Source organism: Balaenoptera musculus, chromosome 14 (assembly GCF_009873245.2).
Source record: "Balaenoptera musculus isolate JJ_BM4_2016_0621 chromosome 14, mBalMus1.pri.v3, whole genome shotgun sequence".
In the NCBI taxonomy this organism is placed as follows: Eukaryota; Metazoa; Chordata; class Mammalia; order Artiodactyla; family Balaenopteridae; genus Balaenoptera; species Balaenoptera musculus.
The window spans coordinates 27,918,561-27,927,907 of record NC_045798.1 but is presented as its reverse complement, the minus strand read 5'-3'; the positions used below and the strand labels follow the sequence as shown (position 1 = coordinate 27,927,907).

General features: G+C 62.2%; 1 protein-coding gene across 3 annotated transcripts in view; it reads left to right on the top strand.

The window, feature by feature from the left end:
- Window positions 1-3,137: 3,137 nt before the first annotated feature.
- Window positions 3,138-9,347, top strand: part of ARVCF (ARVCF delta catenin family member) — a 36,054-nt gene continuing 29,844 nt past the window's right edge. For all 3 annotated transcript variants that reach the window (XM_036823611.1, XM_036823609.1, XM_036823607.1), the window contains exon 1: window positions 3,138-3,298. The gene's annotated coding sequence lies outside the window, so the exon portion shown is untranslated. The remainder of the gene's footprint in view (window positions 3,299-9,347) is intronic.

The following is a 9,347-nucleotide window of genomic DNA, read 5'->3' as shown; positions in this document are numbered from 1 at the left end:
GCATAGCAGTGGTTGGATTAGCTCCACAGCCCTGCATTGAGGTTGTAGGTGCCCTGATCCTTCCTTGGAGCACTGACGCCCTGTGAAAACTGGGGCTCAGAGAGGGCAAGGGCCTGGCTGGTAGTAAACACAGGCAAGAGTAAAACCCAAACCTGCATGACACCCCCAAAGGCCCATTCCACCCCACTCTCTTGCCATCTCATCTATGTTCCTCCTGGAACTCAACAAAAGCCCTTTACAGGCACAGAAGCCAAGGACTCCCGACGTCCAAGGACTCCTGGCCAGCAGGCGGCAAACCCAGTGAGACACTCAGTCCTCCCTCCTGCCTTCTGTCAAGAGAGTCATGCTGGGTGGGTGCCAGTGATTCCCCTCCTGGCAGCTAGATCATGCAGTCCAGCCAAGAGGTAGTAGTGTTGAATAAGCAGGACCTGGGGCTTGGAAGCGAGTGACCATGCCCTGGGGGATGGGGCAGCAGCTGCAGTAGTCTGCCCCAAATCACTGGGCCAATGCCGTAGAGGGGTGGGACACAGACTGGTCAAGCCCTCCTGAGCAGTGCCTTCCCATTACCTGCAAAGTGGGATGCAGCCATGCTTGGGTTCCGTGGAGGTTTAAATCCCACTTTGCCATCACCCAATGAGATGCATCTGGGTGGGGGTAGTCTCAGGACTACAAGGGGTTCACTGCTACCTCACCTCTAAATACATACATCCAGGGGCTTCCCTGGTGGTCCAGTGGTTAAGACTTCACCTTCCAATGCAGGGGGTGCAGGTTCGATCCCTGGTCAGGGAGCTAAGATCCCACATGCCCCACGGCCAAAAAACCAAAATGTAAAACAGAAGCAATACTGTAACAAATTCAATAAAGACTTTAAAAATGGTCCACGTCAAAAAAAATCTAAAAAAGAAAATACATAAATACATACATAGATACATCCTCAGATGGGGAGCTCATTACCTTGTGTGGTCACCCTTTTGATCTCATGCATCTGCAACTGTTGGGAAGTTCCTCCTAATATCCAGCTGAAACCTTTTTCTCCCTGCAGCTTTCCTCACATGCCCCAGGTATGCCCCTACAGAGTTGGCCAGAAGCCAGGTAGAGAGGACGAAATATAGGAGACCAGGCTACTGGGCCCTGTGACAGTGGTCTAGGGGTAGAGACCATCTCTCCTGCACTCTGTTTCTGACCCCCATCTGCAGCCTGGGTCATGGTGGGTCCTCGTGGAACTGGCACTGCCTGCCCCGACCCTCCGTGCAGCTGGTGAGCCAGCTTGAGGGCAGACAGGTCTCTGGAAGCCTGTCGGGGGGGGGGGGGTAGGGATGAGGGGGGATGGAGGGAGTCCTCACTTGGGCCGATTTTGGTGCACAATTCTCCCCTTTGCCCTCTCAGCAGAGGTCTGTCCAGCCCCTCTTGCCACCATCAGCAAGTGTGTGGGAAAGGGGTGGTGCTGGGCCACAAGGTCATTGTGAGAGGAGGGGCTGCAGGAGGACCAGGGCTCAATGCCCTTGGAGAGATCCACAGAGAACTTTGGGCTAATTAAATCCACTCCTAAGTATAGGAAAGGGTCGGCCATGTTCTGGAGAGGGAACCTTCATTCTGCCTGCCCAGAGCTTCAAGCAATATCCCTGTGCCAGGGTGCCAAATGGCTGTCACTTCCAGTGCTGGTGACACGTCCAGTGCCAATTCCAGTCAGTTGGCTGTGGCTGCCTGGCTCTGAATGGCTGCTGGGGGTTGATTTGTCATGTATGCCAGGGTACAGGGGAACCCAATGTGGTACCAGTGGTGAATTCTGGCCCCAAATCATTTCCTTTTCTTCGTTCTGACCGAGGAACTTCTGGGTGAACACAGTGGACCCCTGATGTGGGTGGATAAGACATGAATGTCTCTACCCCCGCTGTCCCCCCAGTTAGCACTGTGGTGGGCCATGTGGCTCTGTGCAGCCTTGGGGAATATGGTGAGCTGAGGATCTGGTCATCTCCAGGTGCAACCAGAGCAAGAACGGCTTAGAACCACGCACGAGCCAGGGTCACTGGTCAGGGACCCCCTGAAACAAGCCCCAGTGGGCAGCATCCACACTGGTGCCCCCTGCACCCCAAAGTTACCTGGAGCTGGCCTAGGGTTGTGGTCCCATTTGTGGTCATGTGTGTGCCCTGTGTCACTGCAGGGACCAGGTGGCTGCTCTCCACCTGGCAGGGGAAATGTAACCTGTGCTAAACCCAACTCGGGTGGCTGAGCCCCACAGGGATCCTGCATGACCCCAGGTAGGGTGGAGGAAATGGACACCAGAACGCGGGGAAAATGAACACAAACTTCTCCTCCCCAGGCCCAGACCTGTGGCCTTTCGGTGAGCCGCATGAGGGAGGCCAGTCCCTGGGGCCCTGCAGGATGGGCTGAGCCCACGGTGTCTGTCGAGTCATCACTGACCAAGGAGGAAAACCGCTGTTCACCGAGCGGTCCCTTTCTACCCTTGGAAAAACTGCCAGCCCCACCCACTCCGGCCTCCATAGTGGGAACCCTGGGGCAATGAGGGTGGGAGAGCGCCCGGGCCCCGGAGTCAGATGGACTGGGTTGGAGCCCCGGTGACCTAAAGCTAGTGAGAACCTCTCTGAGCCTCCGTTTCCCGTCTGTAAAATGGGAGGGCAGCAGAACGCTCCCTCGCGGATTGTGGGGAATACAATTGACGCTGAAGGGAGGGCGTGGCGCCCAGCGCCGGGCCAACAGCAGGCGCTGGAGCAGGATACCTGGGAACTGGGGGTGGTGATGCAGGCGACCCGGCCCGAGTCCGGGGATGGGGCGCCGGGCCTGCTCCCTTCCCAGCTCGGGCCAGACGGTCCGGGGACTTCTTCGAAGGCGGCCAGGAGGGGGCGGCCCGCCGGAAGGGGCGGCCCGCGGCCCCGGCCTCAGCCGCAGAGGTCCCGGCAGGTGCCCGTGCCTCCGCTACTCCACGAGGGGCCGTGGTCGGCAGAGACGGACAGCCGGAGCGCCCAATGGCAAGCCGGTGTCTCTCCGCGCCCGTCCAATCGGTGCCGGCTGCCGGGCCTCCCGACCAATGGAAACACTGGCGGCGGAGGGGCGGGGCGAGGGTCGCCGCGCCGGCAGGCCCCTTTTGCGCACGGGCCGCGAGAGGGGCGGAGGGTTAGTCTGGGCTGTGCTGGGCTGGGGGAGTGAGTCCTGCACCGGTGCGAGCGGAGGCCCTGGGACAGTCACTTGCGCCCGCCCGGGGACGCCGCGCGCCGAGGGACCCGGGGACGCCCGTCTGGGGCGGGGGCCGCGCTGCGGCGCCGCCCACGCCGCGCTCCAGGTAGGTTCGGGCCGGGGACCGGGGTCGGGGCCGGGATCGGGGCTGCGGGATGGGCAGGGGCCCGAATCGAGGTCCGGGCAGGGGTCAAGGCCGGGGGTCCAGCCCGGCTCTGCTCCACCGGCACCGAGCCCGCGCCGCGGTGCGCAAGACCCCGGACTGACGGGGGCGGGTCCCTTTGTGCGCAGCTTCGGGTCCTGCCCGACCGGCCGTGCGCCTCGGTCCGCGCGCCCCTCAAGCCGCGGCCAATATGAGCCGTGTCCTCCCCCTGCTCGACCGGGCGCCTGGAGCTGGCACCGCGCAGCCACGGAAACTTTCCATCGGCCGGAGGGGCCCGGGGCGGGGGAACTTTCCTGGGGCGGCGCGCCGCCGGGAAGCACCGGCACGGCCGGGCCGAGGGATGTCCCGGCGCCGCGCTGCTCCCGCCGCCCAGAGGACGAGGGAGGGAACGCTGCCTGGGGTTCCTGCCCGAAGCCCCAACCTGGGTCCCCCTCCTCGCCACCCCTGCGCCCTGTCGGCGGGCCCCCGGACCCCTGGCTGAGGCGTGTCCCCTCTACTCGTAGTGGGACTCGGCCCAGGTCTGCCGTGGTGTTACCCTGGGCGGGCAGCCGGAGATCCCCAGCCTTCCTATTTTAATCTTAAATAATTAAATATTGGGTTATTACAATATGTCACCGTTTCTAATCTCTGCATAACGTGTCCCAGTGGAAACGCAACTCGGGGACTCCAGCGGCCTTCCCCTTTAGACCCAGGCGTGTTTAGGAACAAGGAAAAGAAAAGAACTGCGCCAAGGGTTTCATTCTTTAGGATCGATTCATTGTATAATCCCTCACTCACACCCCTTTCCCGAGTCACCGAGCAGGGCACACGCCGGGTCAGGGTTTATGAACCCAGGGGGTTGGATGGTGACCGGCTTAGCACCTGTGGGGCAACCTCCCCCATGAGGACACACACAGGGCTGCACTGGGAACCTCCACTCCCAGGTCCAGGCTGCCAGAGGTCTGCCCACCCCAAGCAGGTCCCACCTGTCCTGGGCTCAGTGTATCTGGACCTGGGACAGTGCTGGACCCACAGCAGTCAGTTCCTGAGCAGGTGGTCTGGACCTGGGGTCTGGCCACAGCGTGTGGGGCTGTGAATTGGGCACTCGTGCTTTCCCCCAGCCTTGCCCTGTCCCATCCACAGTACCCTGTCTGTTCCCTGCCGCCCCATGCCCCCAAGTCTGAGGTGCACTGGCACCCAGCACAGGACTGGGCACAGAGCACTTGCTGTGCTCAGGACTCTGGTTCTGGCCTGGGGAGGAGGTCACATAAGCACAGCCCGGCCAGCCCTCACCCTACTCTCCTCATGGGCACAAGTACCTGTTGACCAGGTGCCTCCTGGGTGAGCTGGGCCAGCCCTTAGTCCTGCCAGGTTAGAGCTGCCCCCCAATCTGGGCTGTGTGCCTCCCCCAGGGTGGCCCCTCAGGGGTCCCTTTGCATCTCCCAGTTTCCATGGAGGCTGCACCTCCATCCCTGTTTGTGCTGCACAAGGATTCAGGTGGGTTCACTCCCCTTCATCCCAGGAGACAGGCCTGGGACCACGAGCAGTGGGATCCTGCACTTCCAAGAGGAGCTAAGAACTGTAGCGCAGAGGAGGGTGGGGACACCAGGCCCAGCAGAGCCTCGACCAGCCCCTAGCATGTGCCCTGGGCTGGCGTCAGCAGAGGGAGGGAGGGGACAGAGCTGGGGTGCTGTGGGATGCCAGGGAGGCAGCGAGGGGTTCTGGGACCTTCCCCAACAGTGGCTCGGGTTGGGGAAGGCATCTGTTCCCTTGCTGCCAGCTTCCATCAAGACTAGGATGAGGCCTCGGCCACTCTGCAGGAGCCCCGGAATCAGAGAGTAACCAAGAGAGACTCAGGGTCAGGAATTCCTTCCTGGGGCTTCCTGAATGGGAGAGCTGCACAGCTCAGCCTATTTCACAGGTCGGAAAGAAGAGCCCAGAGCTGGTGGACATCCACATCACCTACAGGGCCCCCAGCCCAGGCTGTGTGTGTGTGAGGCACAGCGCTTACCACTGCCCCAGTGGACCCTGAGGGGCCAGCGGCCTCTAGCAAAGCAGCAACAAGCTGAGTGCAGCCACCAGAGGGCACCCAGGACTGCCATGGCCAGCAAGACTGGCTCCACCCAGCCTCCCTCAGAGGTGGGGACCCTTCCCGAGGCACCCGCCAAGGCACCCGCTGGGATGCTGGAGCTCTGCTTTCTCCAGGCCCCCTGTTCAGGGTGGGGAGGTGGAGAGGGGCAAGGACCCTGGGCAACGCCCCTCAGTACCCTGTGCCCTCACCGCCTTGGTACAGCAGAGGGAGGCCGAGGGCTGGGTGGCAGGGTGGTTGAGCACAGGCTCCAGCAGGGACCGTGGAGGTGGGGTCCTCCTTCAGGCGTGTGCCCTAGGCGCCTCCCTGACCCCCATAGGCCATCTTGCCACTGCCCAGGGGTCCGGGCAAGGTCTCTGCGTCTGCCACTCAGCGCAGGGCTGTGCCTCTCTCTGCCTCAGTGACCTCTGTAAAACAAGGGTGCAGCCGAAGTGGCGCCTTTTCAAGATGTGCACAGAGTGACCAGCGGCCTGGAAGGGCACGTCAGGATTTGCTGTGGTGGAGCAGGACTCAAGGCTCGAGTGCAGAGCGAGCTCTCAGTCAGGCCGGCCTGACCCTCACCCGGGCTCCTCATCACCCACTGCGGCCCTGAGCTGCCTGTCCAGCATCCCCCAAGCCTGGGCCCTGTCCCTCTGCCGGACTTGGTTTGTGCACATGGGGGCTGCCTCGTGCTGTCAGACATCTGTGGTCTGTGCTGTTGTGGCTCTTGGCCAGCCCTTGCAGAGGCCTCCTGCCCCAGTCGGGGACACAGCAGGCCTTTTCAAGGCTGGGGGTGGGTCCCTTGGCCCCGAGGCTCTTGGTGCAGGGTCCTTGGCCAGGACCAACTCTGAGGGGTGCTAGAAAGGGCTCCCTGAGACAGGTACCCCCACTCTCTCGGCACAAATCCCATCAATGCTTCTACCTTCGTATCTCAGACCTGTCCATCTGTCTGTCCATGGCCCCAGGGCTCTTATGAGGTTCTGTTCCCCCCACCCCCCATCTGTACAGTGCTGCTGAGATGAGGCGCCCTGGGGACACAGACCCCACCTCAGGTCCCACTGCCACCCTGCGTCCCCAGACCCTCCCTGCCCCCCTGCTCCCACCCTCCTGCAGGAAGTTCCCTCGGGCCCCCTCCCCACCTGCAGCCCTGCAGATGCCCTCCCACCCCCCACACTGGCATTGACTCCCGGCCCTCCTCTGCATTTGTGGAGTTATTGGCCTGCTGGAGTCCCACGAGGTGGGAGCCACATTCTTCCTGTGGCTGGATTGGGGGGGGGTGTGTGTCCTAAGGACAGGAAGACCTGAGTTCAAATCCTGGCCCAGCGCTGCCTTGCCTGGACCTGGTTTCCCCGTCTGTAAAATGGTGTCCTGGGCTGACCCCAGGCCCCTAGTGAGAGTCCGAGATGATGGGGCACAGCCAGCACTGGGGAGAGGCTGGCGGTTATCAGGACTGATAAGAAAGGCACGTGGTTCTCCATGGGACAAGGTCTATGTGAACGTTTAAGCCAAAAGCAGACGTGCCCCAGAAGCATCACATTCTAAGCAAAAGCTGATCCCTGAGCCTCAGACCTCAGGGTGGGAGCAGCAGGTCCTGCTGTGGGTGGGGAGGGTACAGCGGGTGGGCAGACTCCCAACCACGCCTCCCCTCCCAGGTGCCCACGCACACACGTGTACACGCGTGCACACACACGCCTGGCTCGAGCTCCCCGTTCTTCCTTGCCTCTGGCCCTGGCATCCTGATCTACCCCCATGATCCCACCCTGACTTGAAGCCCCTCCCCGTGATGAAGGGGCTACTGTGAGGCAGAGAGACCCACCCGCAGGCCCACAAATGAGCCATGTCCACAAAGGAAGGTTGGACAGAAGCTTGGAACAACCTGGTAAACACTGCAGAGCCAAGGGGAGAGAGCTTCTGCCACTGTGATCTCCCGGAGGTGGCCTCCAGCCTGTCTGTGGTGCCCTGTTTTTCATTTTTACAACACAAACACTTTGGCAACTTCCCCAGACCTAGATACAAGGAGAGGGAACGCGTCCCCAGACCACTGGCCGAGACAGGAAGCTGCGTGGTCCTTGGTCCGGGACTGGGAGGCTGGCTGCTGGCCTAGGAGGGACATGGATGGGGGCTGGCCTCGGGGAGCCTCAGGAGAGAGGCAGGCAGCCTATGCCCCAGGGCAGGTGAGGGAGGCAGACCCCTGGGGGCCATGACCCCCTGAACAGGCCAGTGAGATCCTGGTGTGGGAGTTTATCACAACAGAGCACACCCAACCTCTGGAGAAGGGAGACGTTATCATCGGCTCAAAATGGTCAGGGTTTTGAAGGGTAGTCAACAGCGTAAGAAACGCCCAGGAGGGACCATGGCAGCTGATGCAAACTGTAGACGTGACAGTCCCAGTGGGGTGGGGGTGAGAACACGCACGGTCGTGTGGGAGTGAGTCTGTGTTGGAGCACCACCAGAGGCCCTTGGATCAGGGATGACAGTGCCCAGCTGGGGCTCTGGCCCCATCCAGAAGGGCCTTAACACCGCCGGTTGGCTTCACCAGGTGCCCTCTGGTTCCTTGCAGGATGTGGAGCCAGCTGGATGGGTGTCTGGACATGCTGACCTCCTCCAGGGACGTCCCCTCCTCACACGGGTGGTGGGCTGGTGGGTGTGGTCCATGGAGGGATGGACTGTGGCCTGAGTGGTGTGTGCTTCCGGCCAGCCTCAACCTGGTGGGCACAGGGCCCTGGGCTGGACAAGGCTGGACATGGGGCCTCCTGCCACCCCTACTTGAATTCACCGATGGCCTGGGTATGGACCACAGATACCGGCTTGAGGGACGTCTGGCTTGAGGGACGTCTGGCTTGAGGGACAAGCGTGCACTGGGGACCACCCACCAGGACATTAGCTGGACTGGTCCGCACCCTCCTTGACTTGGATGCCTGGCATGGCGGTGTCTGGTGTCACACAGGCCGTCAGCTTCGCTCCCGGCTCAGGGTAGTCCCTGCTGCACCAGGGAGGTTGGAGCTGCCAGCCAGGACAGGCAATGGGCCCACATGCCGCAGCTCCTGGAGGAGGGCACTGAGGCCGGGAGGAGGCTTTGTCTGAAAGGGCCAGATGGCCTCTGGCACACACAGCCACCCTGGGCCACCGTCAGAGTGGGGAGGGGCCGTGACTGCTGTGTTCATGGCGAGGGTGCTGGTGCTGGCCCTGCCACGTGGGCTCCTCTGCTAATCACAGCTCCAGGGGCACGAGGCATGGTGCCCGGGAAGTGTAGCAGGGACGGAGGCTGAGTGGTCCCTGTGGCCCCCAGAACCCTGTGTGGTGGGAAGTGAGCCCTGCTGGTACCACTCTGTCAGTTTGCTGTGTTGCCTGATTTGCAGAGTGTGGTGACCACTTGTGCTGCTCCACTGCAGGAGCCCAGGCCCCAGCCTGGCCCTCTGCCCCTGCCCCGCCCAGCCCCGTCTCTGTGGGAGGCTCAGCCCACCCAGCCCTGTGGATTCTGTGTCCCTGGGTGTCCAGCGTGGATAGCCTGGCCCAGCCAGCACCTCACTTGGGTGGTGGTGAGAAGGCAGTGGCTACAGACTCAGGAGCCTCCAGACGCCTGAGTGTCCTGTGCTGAGGGCTGTAAGACAGGAGAGGGCAGGGGGCCTGCTCCTTCCTCTGTGTTCCACAGGACCTCGGGTGTGGCAACCTGCCAGCCAGGCAGGTGGGAGGACCAAGGTCTGGCCAAGCATCTCAGTGGCCAGGCTGCTGGGCCACGTGGGGGCTTGTGGATTGGGATGAAGAGGCTCAGCCTGTGTCCAGGGCTTGCTGGGCCAGAGCACCAGGCCTTGGGACGTGGCGTTGCTGGTGGCACAGGTGGCATGGCATCTGGGGCCTAGGGTGGCAGGGGCTGGCCCCCACCCCCTAAACTTCTGGTGGACCACCGTGCCTCAGATTGGCAGGCCAACCAGACACCAAATGGCA